Source organism: Syzygium oleosum, unplaced genomic scaffold (genome assembly GCF_021117445.2).
Source record: "Syzygium oleosum isolate NSW1041296 unplaced genomic scaffold, Sole_v2.1 Sole_v2.12, whole genome shotgun sequence".
In the NCBI taxonomy this organism is placed as follows: domain Eukaryota; kingdom Viridiplantae; phylum Streptophyta; class Magnoliopsida; order Myrtales; family Myrtaceae; genus Syzygium; species Syzygium oleosum.
In genome coordinates, this window is record NW_026607496.1 from 1,682,131 (window position 1) to 1,705,320 (window position 23,190).

The 23,190-nt window shown below is 39.9% G+C and overlaps 2 pseudogenes; both read left to right on the forward strand.

Moving 5' to 3' along the window:
- Positions 1–15,648: 15,648 nt before the first annotated feature.
- On the forward strand, positions 15,649–16,943 carry LOC115677023 (UDP-glycosyltransferase 71A15-like; annotated as a pseudogene).
- Positions 16,944–18,127: 1,184 nt separating this feature from the next.
- On the forward strand, positions 18,128–19,576 carry LOC115677024 (anthocyanidin 3-O-glucosyltransferase 2-like; annotated as a pseudogene).
- Positions 19,577–23,190: the final 3,614 nt, after the last annotated feature.

The window sequence follows — 23,190 nt, forward strand, 5'->3', positions numbered from 1 at the left end:
TCCGATATCGTCAACCGAGTTCGTCGGTTCTAGTCGCATCACCGTTTTGCCTTCCGTTTGGATTTCTGCATATCCAACCGGTCCAGAAACGCGCCACTAATATATTCTGCATCATTCTCCTCCACTTGAAAAGAACTCGACCTCGAGTTAAAATCAAGATCTTGATATAACGGCTCTGTGGACTCATAAAACGATGATAAATCAGCAACATTGAAAGTGTTAGATATGCCCATATTATGTGGAAGGTCTATAATATAAGTATTATCGTTGATCTTCTTGCTGACATTGTAAGGCCCATACTTTTTTTGCTGCAATTTGCTATAAGATCCAACTAGTAATCGCTCTTTACGAAGAAAAACCATGATGTGATCACCTACCGCAAACACCTGCTTCCGCCTGTGCTACAGCCTTATACTTCTGATTAGCTTCCTCTAGCTTCTATCGGACTTCATGATGTACTTTCACAATCTGTTTAGCCATATGATCCGCTGCTACACTCTTATCCGCTTGCTTAGGCAACCGTACTAAATCAAGAGTATGCTGAGGCGCCTTTGTATAAACAACGGAAAAAGGCGACCTGCCAATAGAACTATGAACTGCATTATTATAAGCAAACTCTACCTGCGATAAAGCAACATCCCACTGCTTCGACTTATCTCCACAAATGCTTCGAATCAAGTTTCTCAGAGTTCTATTAACCACCTCTGTTTGCCCATCAGTCTGCGGGTGAGCAATGCTACTGAAATTCAAAGATGAATCATACAGTTTCCATAAAATCCGTAAAAAATGCCCTAGAAATTTGCTGTCCCTATCAGAGATAATAGATTTAGGAACACCATGCAAACGAACCACCTCCTTAAAGAATAACCTGGCCACACTTGCTGCATCAGAAGTCTTTCTACAAGGAATGAAGTGCGCCATCTTGGAAAATCTGTCAACTACAACAAAAATAGAATCCACACCTCTTTGTGTTCGTGGCAAACCAAGCACAAAATCCATGGACAGATCTTCCCATATATTGTCAGGAACAGGTAATGGCATATACAGACCTATATTCTTAGATTTCCCCTTAATATTCTGGCAAACATAACACTTTTGTACGTACCTGCTGACATCTCTACGCAACTGAGGCCAGTAAAATCTCTCCCGGACTGCAGCAATAGTTTTATCACGACCCAGGTGTGCAGCTAATCCTCCATCATGTAAATGACGAATTACCTTCTCTCGTAATGATGTTTGAGGAAGGCAAAGCTGGTTGCTATGCATCAAATAGCCATCCTGCACATAAAATTCTTGCACAGGTTGACCAGCAGCACATGACTTCCAAATTTGCCCAAAGTCATCATCATCTGCATAACAGTCTTTTAACTGCTCGAACCCCAAGATGTCTTGGTTTAATGTAATCAACAAGCCAGCTCTCCTACTCAATGCATATGCTACGACATTATGCACACCTAACTTGTGCTGTAATCTAAAAGGAAATTTTTGTAAAAATTGACACCATCGCGCATGTATATCCTTACTAATCCTCTTCTGACTATTTAGATACTTCAAAACTTCATGATCAGAATAAAGGACGAATTCTTTTCCAATCAGATAATGCTCCTAGGTCTTCAAAGCCCTTACGACAGAATAGAATTCTTTGTCATAAGTGCTCCACTTTTGCCTCGCCTCGCTAAGCTTCTCACTAAAATAGCAAATTGATCTGCGCTCTTGAGACAAAACAGTTCCTATAACCACTCCACTGGCATCACAGTCCACTTCAAACAGTTTATCAAAATCAGGTAAGGCAAGAACAGGTGTAGTACATAACTTTTCCTTCAGAATAGCAAAACTATTCTCTGCTTCCTCTCCCCATAGAAATTTTCCTTTCTTCATACATTCAGTAATCGGGGCTGTGATAGTACTGAAATTCTTAATAAATCGCCGATAGAAAGTAGCCAACCCATGAAAACTCCTAACGTCAGAAACTATTTTAGGAGTTGGCCACTCTCTGATTGCTCTTACCTTCGCCTCATCTACCGCTATTCCTTCAGCAGTAAAAATAAACCCCAAGAATAACAGCTTATTAGTTAAAAAACTGCACTTCTTAAGATTAACATACAGCTTATTAATCTGCAAAACTGTCAACACCTCCCTTAAGTGCATCAGATGATCCTCCTCAGTCTTATTATAAATCAGAATATCATCAAAATAAACTACAACGAATTTGCCAATAAAAGATTTCAAAACCTGATTCATCAGCCTCATGAAAGTACTTGGAGCATTGGAAAGTCCGAAAGGCATTACCAACCATTCGTACAACCCCTCCTTTGTCTTGAAAGCTATCTTCCACTCATCTCTAAGCCGAATCCGAATCTGATGGTACCCATTCTTCAAATCCAGCTTCGAGAACCACTTAGAACCGTGCAACCTATCCAGCATGTCATCCAATCTCGGAATTAGAAACTTGTAACCTACGGTTATTTTATTAATGGCCTTGCTATCTACGCACATCCGCCAACTCCCATCTTTCTTAGGAGTCAACAAAGCCGGAACAGCACATGGGCTCATGCTATTCTGAATGTGCCCATTTCGCAACAACTCCTCCACCTTCTCTTTTAGAATCTCGCTCTCTTTAGGACTCATCCTGTAGTGCGGTAAATTAGGCAGACTAGCACCAGGAATTAAGTCTATATGGTGCTGAATATTGCGCATAGGCGGCAACCCATCTGGGATCTCCACAGGCATCAGCTCACTAAACTTCTTCAATAAAGGCTTAACTAATTCGGGCTGCTCCTCCACTTGTAATTCAGCCTCTAGCTCGAATGCCTGTTTCACTATTAATGCGTGAATCTATCGGGTCTCCTTAATCTTAGCTTCAAATTTCCTTGTAAGGGTAAGGAAATTATTTTCAGCAGCTTATTTTCCTTTATTCTTCAGTGGCAGCAACGTGTACTTCACTCCATCCTTCACGAAGTTATACTGATTGCTCCTTCCCGAATGTTGCACATCTACATCAAATTGCCACGGCCTCCTAAACAACACGTGACATATATCCATGTCTACCACATCACAATACAGTTCATCATGATATTTTCCAATGGAGAATGGAATTTTACATCGCTCAGTCACCTGAATGCTTTCCGCTTCAGATTTAATCCACTCTAATGTATAGGGATTAGGATGCTTCTCCACAGGTATTCCTAGCTTCTTCACTGCCTCTTTTCCAATGATATTCTCCATGCTTCCACCATCAATAACCACAGTAAATATTTTTCCCAGAATAGTGCACCTAGTTCAGAATAACTGATAGCGCTGCGAATCATCTTCCTGTTTTGGGGCCAACATCATCCTGCGCACCACACAATTTACTTCCCCTTCTTCATCTTCAAAATCGTCTTCTTCACCATCTGGCTCACAACAATACCCATCTTCTTGCTCATCTCTCGCTGCCACGTTTACGATTTTTCTCTGAGGGCATTCATTAGATCAGTCTCCAGGTTGATTACACCTGTAACACTTTATCGTGGCTGGTTTAGCATAAGAGTTAGGGTTTGCAGTTTTCAGTGCTTGCATTCTCTTATCCCTTGGCTCATTCATAGGACACCTTTCTAATGCCTTATCTTCTTGATTTCGCCCTAGGTTATTGCGGTTGTTGAAGTGGCTCTTCTCTATCGAACTGCTCGAACTGAAACCTCGATAATTTTCATATGCTCTTTTTCCCTTGTCATGCTGCATCAATTCTATCTTCATCGCCATATTCTTCCCTTCAATTAAATTTCACAGAAACTGCACCCTAATTTTATCTCGAATAAAGGGTTTCAAACCATCGAGATATCTGGCCACCTGCTGTCCCTCCGTCTCCAATAGATTATTCTGCTCCGCCAATCTCATAAATTCCGCAGTATACTCATGTACAGTCCGATTGCCCTGCTGACAACGTTGGTACTACTGGAACATAATATGTTCATAGTCAGGTGGAAGGAACTCCTGTTTCAGCAGCCTCCTCATCCTAGTCCAAGTTCGAACTCTCTCTTTTCCTTCTTGCTTCCTCTTATTCTGCAATCTCTCCCGCCATGCAGACACCCCCCCTTTAATCTACAGGCTACTAATCGCACCCTTTTCTCACCAGGGGTCTTTATATAATCGAAAAATCTATCTATATCAGCAATCCAATCCAGAAATTCTTCTATGCCTAGACTTCCATTAAAATAAGGAATATCGACTTTCAATTTAAAGTCATTACCTTCATGATCGCCGCAACGTCGTCTTCCATATCTCCTATCATATCCTCTTTGAAATCCTCCATGACGATGTCTGCCGCCATAATCAGCACGTTCCTCATCAAAATAATCATTTTCTTCTTCTTCCGAACTCTCTGAATACAGAGGGTTATTCAGCCTACGGACAGGAACGGGCCTATCAATAGGATCACCGCGAGCAAGATCTGCACCCGGTCTTCTGTCGTTTCGCCGATTCCGGTTCACATCAACGCTGAGACCTTCGAATCGATCTGTTAACTCGTCAAATTGTTCTTCGAAACGACGAAGACTTTGATCAATTTGTTGATCCAAGCATTCCATTAAACGCTGCTCTAAACGTTGCAGATTGGGGCTCAAGTCTCCTGATCATCGTCACGAAGACCACCGCCAGTCGCCATAGGCTTTGATACCACCTGACGCAGCGTTCAGCGAATAATTCAAGCAAAACCTTGCTTAGAGAAAGAAATCTCGAAATTCAATATTGATGATAATGTTATGTCCTTAAAAAGAACCCTAAAACAAGCTTATATATCCCTAAATCAAACCTTACTAGGACTATAAAGCATAAAATATCAAAATTACAAAGTTGCCCTTAAAATTAAAACTCATAAAAAATATTAAAATAATAGAAAAACCCATGTAAACAATCCCGAATCGCTAAAATCCATCGTTAATCACAGCCAAAGGCAGTAAGTTTTGTTCATACCGCCGTTTCGCTTCAAACGACCGAATTTGAGCCCGATCCGATGTCATCAGCCGGGTCTACCGGTTCTAGTCGCATCACCGTTTTGCCTTCCATTTGGACTTCTGCCTGTCCAATCAGTCCAGAAGCGCACCCTAATATATTCTGCATGACTTTTTCTACTTGTCTTTGGTCGGTTAATCAATGACATCTTGAATAATACGCCATGATTTAGTTGACTATAATGGTTGGAATCCTTGGCATGTCTGAAGTATTCCTTTCACCGGCTAGAAACTATTTTCCCTTGCTATATCTCGTTGCATATCTTTTTATCAGTATCTTTATATTTGAACCTCATTCCGTTCGAAAAACGCACAGAATACTAGATTTGAAAGTATATGTTAAAATTATGTCTCGATTTTGAGCTCGAAAAGGAAAGTTTCCTAATTCAATTAGATTTCCTATTTTGAATAGGTTTCCTAATTGAATTGAAGGTTTCCTAATTGGAAAAGGTTTCTTAAAAAGAAGTATCCTAATTTAGATCAAATTCTTGCCTACAAATAAGATGTTATTTGTGAAGATCATCAAAGAGGAGCTTCTGTTAGTGAATTACACTCTGAAGATATTCGAGTGTTTGTAGCGATTAAATCTTGCGATAAGATTTGTGTATAATTTCTTCGTGAAATTGAGAGACTATTTTGTGAGAAATTGTAGGGCTAAACACTATATGATTTATTGGGTGTAATTGGGGCTTGAGAAATACTTATAGTGTTTGAGTGACTCGAGTGTGGTTGTAATCTCTGTTGTACTGCTAGATTTATAGTGGAATTCGTTGCTGCTCTCCCCGTAGACGTAGATCACTATGATCAAACCACGTAAATCTAGTGTCCGATTTATTTTCTTTATTATGTCTATGTTACTGTTTGAGGTATCAGAGCTAGGCTTGGCTGAGTTGAAGCAAATCGATGGCAACAGAAGAAAGAAAAGTGAAAAATTAACAGATTTGATGGGAATGAGTTTGGTTTCTGGAAGATGCAAATTGAAAATTATCTGTATTAGATGAAATTGCACTTGCTCCTGTTTGGGAGAAGCCAGCAACGATGAAGCAATCTGACTGAGAATTGCTACATAGACAAGCTTTGAGTGTTATTCGACTGATGTTGGCTCGTAACGTCGCGTTTAACATTGTGAAAGAGAAGACCACTACTGGTTTAATGGAATTCCTGTCGGACATGTACGAGAAGCCCTCTACGATCAACAAGGTCTATTTAATGTGATGTATGTTTAACTTGAAGATGAGCGAAGGTGCGTCATTTGCTGATCATATCAATGAATTCAATGCGATCGTTAGTCAATTGAGTACAGTTGATATCGACTTTGAAGATGAGGTATGTGCTTTGATTCTATTATTCTCATTGCCGTCTAGTTGGAATACTACTGTTACTGCTGTTAGTAATTCCTCTGGGTCAACAAGCTTGATGCTCGATGGTGTTCGAGATTTAATTCTAAGTGAGGACATCCGAAAAAGAGAATGTGATGAACATGTATCTACTGCTTTAGTAGGTGAAAAAAGAGGAAGAATTGGTACTTGTGTTAGCAGAAGTAGTACAAACATGAATAAATGAAGTCAGTCTAGGACTGGTGGTGCTGTCTATTGGAGTTGTGGCAAGAGGGGGCATCTTAGAAGGGATTGCGTTAAGCTGAAAAACAACAAAAGGAATTAGAATTGAGTCTGCGGATGATGTTGCAGCTATAACAGATAGTAATTCGAATAGTGCTGATTATGTCTTATTTGTCACTGATGATTTATCGTTTGGCGGATGGATTATGGATTCTGGTTGTTCTTTTCATGTTACACCAAACATAAATTGGTTTGCTACGTATCAATGTATGGATAGTAGTAAAGTGCAATTAGGGAACAACACGAAGTGCGATGTTATAGGTATTGGGTGATATTAGAATCAGAATGTATGATGGTATTGTGTGGACATTGACTGGAGTGAGGCATGTTCTAGAGATGAAGAAAAAGCTAATTTTCTTGAGTGCCCTGGATTCAGCTGGGTATCGATATTCTTTAGAATGTGGAGTTCTAAAGATTGTTCGAGATGCCTTGATGATAATGAAAAGAATCAAGCACAATGGCATGTATGAGCTTCAAGGTGAGACAGTGATGGAATTCACCGCGAAGACGTCGGATGCATCTATTCCAGAGTCTGAATTGTGGCATGAGTTTGGGGCACATTAGTGAGAAAAGCCCGAAGGTTCTAAGTGAAAAGAATTTGCTATGTAGTTATGTTGCTGACGAATTAAATATATGCAGGTGCTGTGATTTAAATCAACGGCAAAAAGTGCAGTTCAATGCGATTGTCAAAGAAACCACGGATATTGCATAATTAATTCACTTAGATGTTCACAGGTTATCGCGATTTCCTTCGAAGAAGAGTGCCAGATTTGTAATCATAGTTGTGGATGACTACTTGAGGAAGACCTAAGTGTTTGTGCTTAGGCACAAATTTGATGTTGTTGTTAGGATCAGGCAGTTAAGGGCTTTGATCGAAAAGGAAATTGGTAAAATAATTAAGCAGGTGCATACTGACAATAGTATGGAGTTTTGCTCAAAACTGGTAAATGAATTCTACATGGAGGAAGGCATAGTGAGACACCGCACTAGTGCCAATGAACCACAACATGTTGCAAGGTTGATGAGCAAAACATAACTATAGACGACCCATAAAATGATTTCTAGTGCTGGTATGGCTAGGAAATTCCTAGCAATGCACTTAGTATGGCAAGCTACATGATGAATAGATCTCCATTGACTGCAATTGGATATCATACTCCCGAAGAAGTGTGGTCAGGTAATGTTGCTGATTATTTTGTTCTTTGAATATTTGGTTGCCCATGTTATATTCGAGTTAGTGATGGTAAGCTCGATGAAATGGCAAGAAAGTGCATGTTCCTAGGTTATACACAAGGTGAGTGGGGCTATAAGTTATGGTGTCCGGAATTAAATTTACCTGTTGTCAGCAGAGAAGTTACGTTTGACGAGTTTCTAGTACTTCTGGGTAGGAGTGTTAATAGCAGTGTTCATACGGATATGAATGGTGTTCAGCTTGAGGTGGAGTTGTAATTATAAATTCTTGAGGTAGCGGGTATTGATGAAATAATCGATATAGATAGTGCTTGTAGTGAGGTGGAGCCTGTAGAACCAATGGTTGCTGTAACTATCACGCCCCGCACCCTATCCACCGAGCCTCGGGCGCGCGATAGCCGAGCAGTCATTGAAATGTGACGTCCTAGGAGGAGTCACCGATCCATCACGTTATCTAACGAATAAGCACATGCGGAAGCATAAACAACATCACCCAATCAACAACAACTAGCGGATAACAAGCAAAACACATATACAAAAGCACACTTGATATATATATACGCATCCACAACCCATCGGAAGTAAGGATAATTACATACCCACTACACGGGTCTTTTTTCCGATTACATCACAAAAAGGAGAGGGGATCGGGGTCTACTTAGCTCCTCTATCTACAAGTACTATCCCAAAAAGAACACCTCGTCAACTCATATGGTCGTTGTGTACTCCTTGAACACGATGTCAGTCTCGGGTGCTACGAACTCGACCACCTCCACATCTTGGTCCACGAGGACACCAAAATGCACGGTCCGAGTTTCCAATCTAGAGGCCTGAAAAAAGGTAAACAACAACAAATGAGTAAAACTCAATAAGTAGAACCTCTAAACCTCGAGTAGGAAGGTACCTCACCTCGGAAACATGCCAAACACAATCCAATAGTCACCCGCGAATACTTACCTCCCGTCGGCTCATACAATTCACCCAAATAATTACATGTGAACAACCGCAATTATTCTTCATGCAAAATTGCGCACACTTCACTTATAAACCTTCCTTGTAAAGATGAACACATGAAAGATGGCATACAACGTCGGTTTTCTCATAACCCCATAATTATGAGACAACACGAGGCTTGTATTGCACCAAACAATCACATGAGCACATAGTAATCAAGATCATGCACAATGCATCCACACGTGTTCCGGTTATTATGATCGTTCAGGGCCACGACCAACACTCGCGTTGGTGGTTATCCGGCGTAACTGGGCATCTTCCCGCCCCACCGGGTACGGCATCATCTTGACCTCACTCGAAGATGACATTCAATTAAGAGCATCATTTCGAATTCTATCGCGAACAGCAACTGAAATCCATCGGCCATCGTCCCTCGCAATCATACGAGTACGGAACCATTTATGTGATCAAGCAATCATATCAATCACTCAAGCCAATTATTATCTTCCACTTAGGCCAATGCAAGAGTGTTTCATGCTCACGCACTTAGAACATCTAAATTCCGCACACATAAAGATGTACTAAAATAATCACACGTAAAGAAAATAGTGCATCTTTGAAATTGGGTAAACCTAGGTAGCTTTGCACAGTAACCGAAATCCCTTCGAAATAAATAGTAAATGAACTCTAAAAATTTTAGATTTTGGATATGTCATAGAAACACCTTGGCAAACATTTCTTATGAAGAGCACAAAATCCAGTTCAATCTGTAATCATGTCTTTTTGTCACTCAAAGTCAAACCCGAAATCAGCTCGTTAGAACAGACTACTCGATCCTCAAAATACATCTCTTTCAGTACACAAATCACCTTAAAAAGCCTCGAAATTTTTATATGTCATAAAAAGAAAAGTCCTTAACAAATTTTATGAAGAAAGCTTGTTGAAAATAGATTTGGAAAAATTTATCAAAATTCGAAAAGAGAAAAAGGTCAGAGAAACAGCATCTCAGGGCAGTTTAAACAAGGTTTGGAGATGAGCTTTCGTGTGACCCAAATGACCTCCAAAAATTTCAGATTTAAAATATGTTAAATTTCAAGATGTGACGAACAACTTTTGTGAAGAACATAACTTCAGATTCGGCCCACAAGAGTCTCTAAAAAAATAGTAAATAGAAGAGGTACAGTATCAACAAATCTGGTTTTCAAACCAAACTTCAAAGATTCAAGCTCTAGTTGATACCCACGAATCTTCAACCCACAAAACTCATTCCAAAAGGTCTAAACCAACATGCAACAGCCACTTGAATATAAAAAACACCCATGATGGAACAAGCTCAAGCAAAACTAATCTAAGTTTGACGCGCGTAGAATAGGACCCTAGCCAAGGTATAGAGGAACCACTTACTAAACCGTTCAAACTACGAACGTCAACACGGCACAAATGACACGGCGGCGAGCGATGAGCGGCTCAGTACGGCACGACACGGACGGCTCGGCATGGCGCGGTGGTGGATATATGGCAGTGATGGTGGTGGCATGAGAGAGGGAGAGAAGGGAGGGAGAGGAAGAGAGCAATGAGAGAAATGAGAGTGAGTGAGAGTGAGAGAAAATGGGAGAAATGAGAGAGACAACCCTTTAAGTGTTCTTGCAAGAGAGAGAGAGAGAGAGAGAGAGAGAGAGAGACCAATAATTCACTTGCACTCATGGCTCTAAATTTAGGCCAGCTTAGCCTTCTTAAAATATCTCCATCAAGTCTCATTAATGCAAGACAAGAGCACATGCTAGAAGCTTAGGGGAAATCAATTCTAGAAGCTAACCAAGTGGGTTCTCTTCTCCCCTCTCTCATCCAAAAGTGGTGCCCAAGCTTCCCCTAACAAGACCAAATTTTGTCTCATCTCCATGAAGGCTTTTAGAAGTTTCATTTAAATGAAAACTATAGGTTAATCAATCATAGGACACCCATCATGCACATATTGCCGTAATGTGCAATATCCAAAAAAAAATCAATCAAGGTCCAACATGGTAAGATAGCCTTACCCTCTTGATTGACGCCTATATGAGACTGAATAATTTCAATAATGCATAATTAATCGGTGTTGGATTGAGGATGTCACAGTAACTGCTGATATTGACTAGGTACATGTACAATCTCCTGATAGATATGGGTGTAATGATAGTTTTGCTTCATCTGAGGTTAAGGAGGTTTTGTCGAAAAATGTGGAGTGGTTAAAGGTGCATGTAGAGTTCGTGTTCTAATAAAGTCCATGGTTAATGCGAAGTTCAAGCGCGACTTGGACTTGAAAGATGTTTGTGACGGGTGAGCCCATTGGGGGCTGTGGGAGAGCGGTAACAAAGTTCTGACGAAGTGATTATGACTCAGCTCAAACGTCGAGCCAAGGTGGAAATTGTTAAAATTATGTCTGGATTTTAAGCCCGAAAAAGAAAGTTTCCTAATTCAATTAGGTTTCCTAATTGAATGGAAGGTTTCTTATCTGGAGAAGTTTTTCTAAAATGAGGTTTCCTAATTTGGATCCAGTTCTTGCCTATAAATAAGAAGATGTTATTTGTGAAGATTATCAAAGAGGAGTTTCTGCTAGTGAATTACACTCTGAAGATATCCGAGTATTTATAGCGATTAAATCTCGCGGTAAGATTTGTGCATAATTTCTTTGTGAGATTAAGAGATTATTTCGTGAGGAATTATGGGGCTAAACACTACGTGATTTATTTAGTGTAATTGGGGCTTGGGAAACATTTAGAGTGTTTGAGTGACTCGAGTGTGGTTGTAATCTCCATTGTACCGCTTGATTTATAGTAGAATTCGTTGCTATTCTCCTCGTGAACGTAGGTCACTATGATCGAACCACGTAAACTTGGTGTTCGATTTATTTTCTTTATTCTGTCTATTTTACTATTTGATCACTTGCTTTCACAATAGTATATGTCCTCATTCAACATCTCATCATGTTTCGGGGTACGTTAGATTTTCTCAATCATGTCTTGTCCAATCTTAGTATCCTATCCTTTCCCACGACAGCACAATCGAGCGTTCAAGCTACACCCGAGTAATTAGTAACTTTTTTCTTGTCTTGGCTACTTTTTTCTCTGCATCATTTATTCGGAGTGAGTAAAGAAATCGCGCATTTCTTTTTTTTTTTTTGTCAAGAAATCGCGCATGTGACGAGCATCATCCTCAGCCTAATTCGAACGAGTTAACTCAGTAAGGATAGAAAAGTCCAAGACATCATCATCATCTTGAGAACTTTAAACTCTTCTCATCTTGAATAATTTGCCTTGATTTGGCTCGCGCGATTATTGTTTGGCTTGAATTTCTAAGTACTTGTCACGTGTGTTCACACGTGTTTATGACTGCTATCCATGATGTTTTATGTTTAGGTTAATACCTTGAAAAATTACAAATTGGTATATCTACGATAAATTTACTTCAAACTAATTTTTTAACTATGAAAAACCTCAAACTAGTACACATATGACAAATTTATCCTAAACTAAATTAAAAAGTGCATCGACATTTTGTTAATAAACGAATAAACATCATCGGGAAGATTATCCGACAAGGAGCTTTGTAGGCTAGAGAACCGACCCATGTCTCTCTCTTACCTTGTTTGCTTGCTCAATCATCGGAGAATTATAATGGACAGACCTAGAGTACCGTTTAATTCCTCGTTTAAGGCTTGCAAACTTATTGATTGAAGACCAATTTTGCGACCATTACATGGATAGTTATTTTTTTGGCAGTCGGAAAATTTGTAAGATAGAACAATGGACCGTCGCTTGTGTTATCCAATGGTTGAGATTTATTAGTTAGTAGACCATATTCTCTCAATGGTGTCATCAAACGATTCACAATTGATGCTATAAGTGTACAGTACAAAGCCCACCTGTGGATAGGTCGCTTGCGAAAGAGATAGATTGAAACGCAACAAATTATCCATAAGATACCAAATGTTAAATGCGTGACCTATTTGTGTACTTTGAAATAACGCCAAAACAACCGAAAGCACTCGACCCATTTGAAAGAGATTGACATGACGATGCACAGCCTTTGCTTTTTGTGCGTTTGTTCTTGTCGTTGTCGCTATTAGTGATGTTTCCGAGTCCGTTGGTTAAAAAAATATGAAAGTTTCCGTCTTGCATTGATAATGTACACACTAAATATATGATTTGCACACTTTAGGTTTGTTACTTAATAGAATATTCTTGCATTTGCCAGTGTAGAAACAGCGTCTAGTATACCCTATATACAATTATAATCATATAACAGTCATACAATGAATGTCTATGATATTAAGGTGTGTGAACAAAATATGGAACGGTGCATTGCACGGGCAAATGACTAGTACATGAGGATTTATAAAGAGAAAAACTGGGATTGAGAAAAAGAAGATACAGTTAATGTTAATAGAAACCTTTCTGAAGAAACTCATGCATTAATTTATGGTAAAATCGCTTCGAATCATTCTGTATATTAATTATAACTTATTGTGTCGTTTAATAAACCGATCTTCATAGACTTTCAATATTCTTAAACTATAGCTCTTATTATATAGAAGTCATTTGTCAAGGGATGAGAAAAGCTTTGTAGAGATAGGGAGGGACAAATCGTCAAAGCTAACTATGTTTGCATCAAAAAAATGACCAATTTCAGTTATTATTAACATGTGATAGACATAATTGATGAGAGTAGAGTTTGGTCATTTATGAATAAAATTATCGACATATTGAAGAATCGAAAACTTGGTGAATTGACAACTTGAAGGAATCGATAAAAAGGTGTTGTCGACAATCTCGAATGCAACCGTCAAATAAGAAACCGTCAACGTAGTGGAATAAAGTAACTGTCAAGATAGTGGAGCCGAAGAAATCATCAAGATAGTAGAGTCAATGAAACCATCAAGGTAGTAGAGTCAATGTAACCGTTCGGTTATTGTTTGTAACTTTCATTGGTAACCGTCAATAGTCGGCTTTAAATAGCCATATCGTACTCTTCAAAGCCCCCCCACCCGTGCGCACAAACAAAAAAATATGTTATTTTTCAATCATCTTTCAATTCCCGTATTGTAGTTATAGTTTTCATATTCGCGTCATCAATTAAATTTTGGCATATATCTTTGCTGTAGTTCCCGGGTGCTTCGTTAGCAATTGAATTCTAGCGTTAGTACCTTTATGTTCTTAGGCTTTTTTGTTGATCAAATTCCGACGAAATATCTTTTTGACACGCTCGATAAGACTAATGTGGTTGATTTGAGAAAGAACAATGCCGAAAAAAAGGAATCATCCAGAGTCAAATCATGCTACTGGCAACAACCCCAGTGATACGACTACCCAGTCTGAGACCTCAACCGCTCCAGCAACAGAGTCAAGCCAAGGGGGCAACATCGAAATCTTACGGCACTTTACGGAAGAGCATACGAGGGAATTAGCACCAAACCTCACTTTGGTATCTATCATGAAGAAGTTGTTTGAGGAACAGCAAAATAAGTTGATGAATCACATAGCAAGACATTTTTTATGCGATCAGGTCAATGGTCATCAATGCCATCGATCAACGATGTCATCTCTGGGCCCGGGACATTCAATTAGTCCATACCGATTCAACCAAACATGGCGGCTTCTGGGTATGTTCAACCAACTCTTAATGAATTGAACGGCGGAAATAATTTAGGTCAAGTGATCCCACCACCAGTGAAGAGTTTACAAAGGGCATAAAAATCCCATCTACCCAGAACCTAGGGGGCATGAAGGTCAAGTTTATCATCTAATCCACCCTAAACTTATGGGATAGGAAGGGTGTCAACTTGCGAATCCTAATCAAGTGGCTGAACTCGTATTACAACAATTAGATGCCAACAAAGGTCTTAAAGTAACCTAAGTCACATGAATAGCTTAAAGTGGATTAAATGAGTGGTTTACATTTGCATAGATTTGGTTAAATATGGATGTATTTTAGTAGGTGGGGTCGAGACGGGCCGAGGTCTCTAAAATTGTATTACATTAAAATGTATTGATTTGGATTGGACCTTTTTCAATTCGATCCATTCATTTGACAAGCCTACCCATTAGTTACTTGTTTAAGGCTCGCAAACTTAATTGAAGTACAATTTTTCAACTACTACGTGGAAGGTCAAATCAAATTGATTACCGGTGCCTCTTTTGCTGTCGAGAAATTTCGAAGACAGAACAATGCACCGTTTATCGTGTTGTCCAATAGTCTAGATTTGTCTTACTACGACCTCTTTTTCTCAATGTGTCGTCCAATGCCCACTTGTGAATACGTCATTTGCAGCAGAGAGAGTGATTGAAATGCACCCACCCCATAACAACCGAAGACGATTCAACCCTTTTGAGAGAGATGGACATGACAATGCACAACCTTTCTTTTTGTGCACCTGTTCCGTCGTGGTCGCTATCAAATAATGTTTCCGCCATGGTTTTCTTTTTCTTTTTCTTTTTGGTCGAAAGGAGCGATTAATTTCTCTTTTTTTCTTGGTCGGAAGAGCGATTTATTTCGTTGGTGGACTTTTTTTCAATCATGAAATTCTCTTTAATGCGGAAGAAAAGTGACCCATACTTTTGATAGAGTGCTGAATAATTTTATAATTTGCACACCTTAGGTTTCTAAATTAATAGAGTAATCTTGCAATCGCATGATGGTCTTGCAGCAGTCCCAATGTTCATCATGTGAAGTACGTGAACGAAGTACGGGCTGGTGCATTGCACGGGCAAATGACTGGTACAGTTAATGTTCATACACACCTTTCTGATAGAACTCAGGTAAAATCACTTTGAATCATTTTGTTTATTAACTTTAACTTATTGCGTCGTTTAATAATCTAATTTTAATAAACTTTTAGCATTCTTAAAATATTGCTTGTGATGTGTAGCGGTTATTTGTCAAGGGACGAGAAAAGCATTGCAGAGAAAGGAAGGAACAAATCATCAGACCTAACCAACTTTTATATTCTTCTCGTCTTACCTTCCGTGGTTCTGGCGAAGGAGGTGGTCCAACCATTCCTGGAGCACGCCAAGAGGATAAGAGCGATAAAGGGAATTATCATTAGTACGTTCGACGAGCTCGAACCCCATGCACTGGGGTCCTTGGCGGACCTCGGGGCGCCCATGGCGTGCCCTGTGGGGCCCATACTGAATTTGAAGGGAGAGACTAAAATAAAGGCCGATGGTGGCTGCCGAGGCGATGATATCATAGAGTGGCTCGACAAGCAACCGCCTTCATCGGTGGTTTCCTCGTGCTTCGGGAGTGGGGGGAGCTTCAGCGAGGACCAGGTGAAGTAGATGGCTTGCGCGCTGGAGCGAAGTGGGCACTATTTCCTATGGTCCTTACGAAGGCCGCCACCGAAGGGCAAGTTTGACTTACGACATGACTACATGGACCCCACGGAGGTCTTGCCGGAGGGGTTCCTGGACCAGACGGCAGGTGTCGGGAAAGTGATTGGGTGGGCTCCACAGGCTGCGGTCCTGGCCCACCCAGTGATCGGGGGTTCGTGTCGCACTGCGGATGGAACTACACTCTGGAGAGCATTTGGTTCGGCGTGGCGATCGCCACATGGCTCCTATATGCGGAGCAACAGTTCAATGCGTTCGAGTTGGTGGCGGAGCTGGGCCTTGCGGTGGGGATCAAGATGGACTACAGGAGGGATTTCAGGATGGAGAACGACTTTGTGGTGACAGCAGAGGAAATAGAGGGCAGAATGAGGAATTTAATGGAGGACGTCGGCAGGGAGAGACCGAAGAAGGTGAAAGAGGTGAGTGAGAAGAGTCAGAAGGCATTGTTTGAGGGTGGCTCTTCTTACTTATCTTTGGGTCGTTTGATTGAGGATATCTTGAATAATGTGCCTTGATCAACCCTAGCATTTCCGTTGTAAGCATGTTGAATAAAAAAAGGTTGTTTTCATCGTACTAGATCAATTTGTACTCATAAAAGTCAGGTTATCATGGAAATGTAAGATACACTGTCGGTGTAAAAAAAAAATTTTCATCAAGCGACCTTATCCACTCTTGAAATGATGGTTAGTAAGAGATTTGCTAGTTAAAATCCTCACAAATCAAGGTTTGATTAGACTGTTTATATGAAGTTTTATTAGCATTAGGAGTATATGCTCTCATGTTTCATTTTAAAATACATGTTCACTTTGAATGATTGAGAATATCAATTGCATCTCTTAAGCAAGCCTCATTCTAATTCTAAAGCGGTATGAAAATTTCATTTTAGCATAGGCTTGATTAATGGGCGGTTGGATAATTAAAATCAATCAGAGTGCATGAACGGTGCGAAAATTCTTGGGTGAAATATTTGCCTAACATGTACATGGTGGACCGTCGAATTTGTCGAGTGTTTTGTCAGATCTCAGTGATGACTTAAGGCACTTGATAATCTTTTGTAAATCGAATTTGTGGACTAGAATAGTCCATTGTCCTTGTCTGGTTGCATTGGTGCGTGGATGCAAGTATTCCCTTTGTCCTTTCTTCTCGCACTTTGTGCATTGCTCTTGAAAATATCTCTCTCTCTCTTTCTCTCTCGTTGACAAATCTTCCTCATGTATGGAGCATATCACCTTGATGTCTCCAATAACCTAACATTCTTTGATCTTCCGCCTAAATTGGTGGGTCAGTCCGACACTTCAATCATGATTTTCTATCCAATATATATTTTAAACATACATTAAACTTGAAAATTTTGCAATTTTGATTAAACTTAAATATATCCACGGTCAAATGAGTTTGAATTGTGCTGTGAAATGTCACCAGGCTAAACCATTTTCTGAATACACGAACAATTTTAGCGATGGTTACTCAGCTTTTTTCCAATCGATGACCTGAACTTGTGAACAAAGACAATTTGGAATTTTGTATAAATATAATATCATGAAAATCGCCTTATTCATGAGCATTAGTCCTCACTTGAATCATCAATGCGTGAGGTTTGTTAGAATTGATTTGGAAAAATTAACAAAAAAATCTTAAATTTATTGTAATTATGTCAATTCAATTTTAAATATTTTTTACCAATTGAATCCTAAACCTTTTCCATTTATGCCAATTAAGTCCAATCGGCCAATTTTGGCCAGAATTCACTGATGTAGACATGAACCATCCTAGTGGCATGGCCTACACTAATGTAGATAATTTTTTAATAATATTTAAAAAATCAAATTATTTAATAATTTTTAAAATTTTCCTTTTTTTCTTTTCTTCTCTTTTCCTTCTTTATTTTTTTTCCTTTTCTCTTCATTTCTTTTTTTTTTCTTTTTTCCCTTCGCCGACCATCAATAGGCGTCGTCAATGTCCGGCGGAGGTTGTCGGCCTCAGGCGAGGGTCACCCTCGCAAGATCTAGCAATGGCCACTCTCGGGCGAGGGTCAACCTTCACCGGCAATCAACAAGGCCCGACGATGGCTGGCAAAGGGGAAAAAGGGAAACTAAAAGAAAGAAAAGAAGAGAAAAGGAAAAAAAAAAAGTAAAGAAGGAATGAAGGAAAGAAGGAAAAGAGAAGAAAAGAAAAAAATTAATAAAAATTCAAAAAATATTAAAATATTATTAAATAGCCGGATTGACTTAATTGGCATAAATACAAAAATTTTATAATTAAATTGGCACAATTGTAATAAGAAAGTAACAAGCCCCACGTCAAGTGGATGGTTGTCGAGCTCGCCAAATTGGCTGGCTCGACCGGGCGGCTCGTGGGGTTCGTTCTCGACACGTTCTGCACCACCATGATTGACTTGGCAGATGAGTTTAGAGTGCCGTCATATGTCTTCTTCACGTCAAGCGCCGCGTTCCTCGGCTTGATGTTGCACCTCCAGTCACTCCAAGACGAGAGCCATATGGACATGACCGAATTCAAGGACTCGATCGGTGAGCTAGACTTCCCGAGTTTCACGAATCCATTACCAGCCAAGGTCTTACCCACCCTGGTTCTAATGAAGAACGCAGTCCAAATGTTCCTGGAGCACACCAAGAGGATGAGAGCAATCAAGGCAATCGTCGTAAATACTTTCAATGAGCTCGATTCACATGCAGTGAGGTCCTTGGCAGGCCTCTGGGCTCCCGCAGTGTACCCCATGGGGCCCATACTAAATCTGAAAGGTGAGATTAAAAGGAAGGCTAATAGTGGCCGCAAAGGCGATGACATCATGGAGTGGCTCGACAAGCAACCACCCTCATTAGTGGTTTTCCTGTGCTTTGGGAGCAGGGGTAGCTTCGGTAACGATCAAATGAAGGAGATGGTATGCGCACTGGAGTGGAATGGGCACCGCTCCTTATGGTCCCTACAGCTGCCGCCGCCGAACTGCAAAAATTGGTACCTGCGCAACTACAAGGACTCCACATAGGTCTTGCCTGAGGGGTTCCTAGACCAGACGTCTGGCATCGGGAAAGTGATTGGGTGGGCCTCGTAGGCTGCGGTCCTGGCCCACCCAGCGATCAGGGGGTTTGTGTCGCACTGCGAATGGCACTATACCATCAAGAGAATATGGTTTGGCGTGGCGATGACCACGTGGCCTTTGTACGCAGAGCATCAGTTCAACTCATTCGAGCTGGTCATGGAGCTGGGCCTCGCGGCGGAGATCAGGATGGACTACAGGAGGGATCTCGGGATGGAGAGCAACGTCGTGACGACGGACGAAATAGAGGCCGGAATAAGGAAGCTAATGGAGGAGGCAGGCGGCAAGAGGCGGAAGAAGGTGAAGGAGGTGAGTGTGAAAAGTAGGAAGGCATTGGTCAAGGGTGAGTCTTTCTACTTGTCTTTGGGTCGGTTAATCAATGACATCTCGAATAATGCGCCATGATTTAGGTGACTATAATGGTTGGAATCCTTGCCACGTCTGAGGTATTCCTTACATCGGCTAGCTTGCTATATCTCGTTGCATAACTTTTCATCAGTATCTTTATATTTGGACCTCATTCCGTCTGAAAAACACACAGAATACTAGATTTTGAAGTATATGTTAAAATTATGCTTCAATTTTGAGCCCGAAAAGGAAAGTTTCCTAATTCAATTAGGTTTCCTATTTTGAATAGATTTCCCAATTGGAGAAGGTTTCCTAAAAGAAGTTCCCTAATTTGGATCCAATTCTTGCCTATAAAAAAGAAGATGTTATTTGTGAAGATCATTAAATAGGAGTTTCTGCTAGTGAATTACACTCTGAAGATATTCGAGTGTTTGTAGCAATAAAATCTTGCGGTAAGATTTGTGTATAATTTCTTCACGAGATTGAGAGATTATTTCATGAGAAATTATAGGGCTAAACATTGTATGATTTATTGGGTGTAATTGAGACTTTGAAAACACTTAGAGTGTTTAAGTGACTTGAGTGTGGTTGTAATATCTGTTGTACCGCTTGATCTATAGTGGAATTCGTTGCTGCTCTCCTCATGGACGTAGGTCATTACGATCGAATCACGTAAATCTGGTGTCCGATTTATTTTCTTTATGTCTATTTACTATTCGAGGCATTAGAGTTAGGCTTGGCTAAGTTGAAGCAAATCGATGGCGACAGAAGAAGGAAAAGTGAAAATCGACAAATTTGATAGGAATAACTTTGATTTCTGGAAGATGCAAATTAAAGATTGTCTGTATCAGATGCAACTACACTTACCCCTATTTAGGGAGAAGCCAGCAACGATAAAGCAATCTAATTGGGAATTGATGGATAGACGAGCTTTGGGTGTTATTCGGCTGACGTTAACTCGTAACGTCGCATTTAACATCGTGAAAGAGAAGACCACTACGGGTTTGATGGAAGCCTTGTTGGACATGTACGAGAAGCCCTCTGCGATTAACACGGTCTATTTAATGTGACATTTGTTTAACTTGAAGATGAGCGAAGGTGCATCATTTGCAGATCATATCAATGAATTCGATGTGATCGTTAGTCAATTGAGTCCAGTTGATATCGACTTTGAAGATGAGGTATGTGCTTTGATTCTATTATCCCCATTACCTCATAGTTGGAATACTACTATTACTGCTGTTAGTAATTCCTCTGGGTCAACAAGCTTGACTCTTGATGGTGTTCGAGATTTAATTTTGAGTGAGGACATCTAAAGTAGAGAATGTGATGAACATGTGTCTACTGCTTTAGTATGTGAAAGAAGAGGAAGAACTGACACTCATGTTAGCAGAAGTAGTATAAATATGAATAAACGAAGTCAGTCTAGGACTGGTGGTGCTGTATATTGGAGTTGTGGCAAAAGGGAGCATCTTAGAAGGGATTGCTTTAAGCTGAAAAATAACAAGGGTAAAGAAATTAAAATTGAGTTTGCGGATGATATTGCAACTATAGCAAATAGTAATTCGGATAGTGCTGATTATGTCTTATCTGTTACTGATGATTTATCCTTTGGCGGATGAATTATGGATTCCGGTTGTTCTTTTTATGTTACACCAAATAGAAACTGGTTTACTACGTATCAATACATGGATAGTAGTAAAGTGCAATTGAGAAACAACGTGAAGTGCGATGTTATAGGTGTTGGGTGATATTAGAATAAGAATTTATGATGGTATTGTGTGGTCATTGACTGAAGTGAGACATGTTCCAGAGATGAAGAAAAATCTAATTTTCTCTAGTGCCTTAGATTTAGCTTGGTATCGATATTCTTCATAATGTGGAGTTCTAAAGGTTGTTCGAGGTGCCTTGGTAATAATGAAAGAAATCAAGCACAATGGCCTGTATGAGCTTCAAGGTGAGATAGTGACGGAATTCACCGCGGAGATGTCGGATGCATCTGTTCAAGAGTCTGAATTGTGGTATATGAGTTTAGGGCACATTAGCGAGAAAAGCCTGAAGGTTCTAAGTAAAAGGAACTTGTTATGTGGTTATGTTGCTGACGAATTGAATGTATGCAGGTGTTGTGATTTAAATCAATAGCGAAAAGTGTAGTTCAATGCGATTGTCAAAGAAACCACAGATATTGCATAATTAATTCACTTAGATGTTCGCAGGTTGTCACGGTTTCCTTCGAAGAAGAGTGTCATATTTATAATAATAGTTGTGGATGACTACTCAAGGAAGAACTAGGTGTTTGTGCTTAGGCATAAGTTTGATGTTGTTGTTAGAATTAGGCAGTTGAGAGCTTTAATCAAAAATGAGACTAGTAAAACGATCAACCAGGTGCAGACTGATAATAGTATGAAGTTTTGCTTGGAGCTGTTAAATGAATTCTACATGAGGGAAGGTATAGTGAGACACCGCACTAGTGCTAATGAACCACAACATATTGCAAGGTTGATGAGTAAAATATTATTAGGGACGGCCCATAAAATGATCTCTAGTACTGGTATGGTTAGGAAATTTCTGGTGGATGCGCTTAGTACAGCGAGCTACCCGATGAATAAATCTCCATCGACTGCAATTAGATATCGAGCTCCCGAAGAAGTATGGTCAAGCAACGTTGCTAATTATTTTGTTATTAGAATATTTGGTTGTCCATGTTATATTCGAGTTAGTGATGGTAAGCTCGATGAAAGGGCAAGAAAGTGCATGTTCCTAGGTTATGCACAAGGTGAGCGGGACTATAAGTTGTGGTGCCCGGAATTAAATTCACCTATTGTCAGCAGAGAAGTTACATTTGACGAGTCTTTAGTACTTCTGGGAGGAGTGTTAATAGCAGTGTTCATACGGATCTAAACGGTGTTCAGCTTGAGGTGGAGTTGCAACCAGAAATTCCTAAGGTAGCGAGTACTAGTGAAATAATCAACATAAATGGTGCTTGTAGTGAGGTGGAGCTTATAGAACCAACGATTGCTATAACTGCTGATATTGGCTAGGTACATGTACAATGATGTTTTGCTTTATCTACAGTTAAGGAGGTTGTGTCGGAAAATCTTTGTAGAGTGGTTAAAGGTGCATGTGGAGTTGGTTTTCTAATGAGGTCTATGGTTATAGCGCAGTTCAAGCGCGGCTTGGACTTGAAAGATGTCTGTGACGGTTGAGCCCATTAGGGGCTGTGGGAGAGTAGTAGTACAGTTCTGACGAAACAATTGTGACTTAGCTCAAACGTCGAGATTGTTAAAATTATGTCTTGATTTTGAGCCTAAAAAAAAAAAGTTTCCTAATTCAATTAGGTTTCCTATTTTGAATAGGTTTCCTAATTGAATGGAAGGTTTCTTAATTGGAGAAGTTTTTCTAAAAAGAGGTTTCCTAATTTGGATCCAATTCTTGCCTATAAATAAGAAGATGTTATTTGTGAATATCATCAAAGATGAGCTTCTGCTAGTGAATTACACTTTGCATATATCCGAGTATTTGTAGCGATTAAATCTTGCAGTAAAATTTGTGTATAATTTCTTTGTGAGATTATTTCGTGAGGAATTATGGGGCTAAACATTACATGATTTATTAGGTGAAATTGGGGCTTAGGAAACACTTAGAGTGCTTGAGTGACTCAAGTGTAGTTG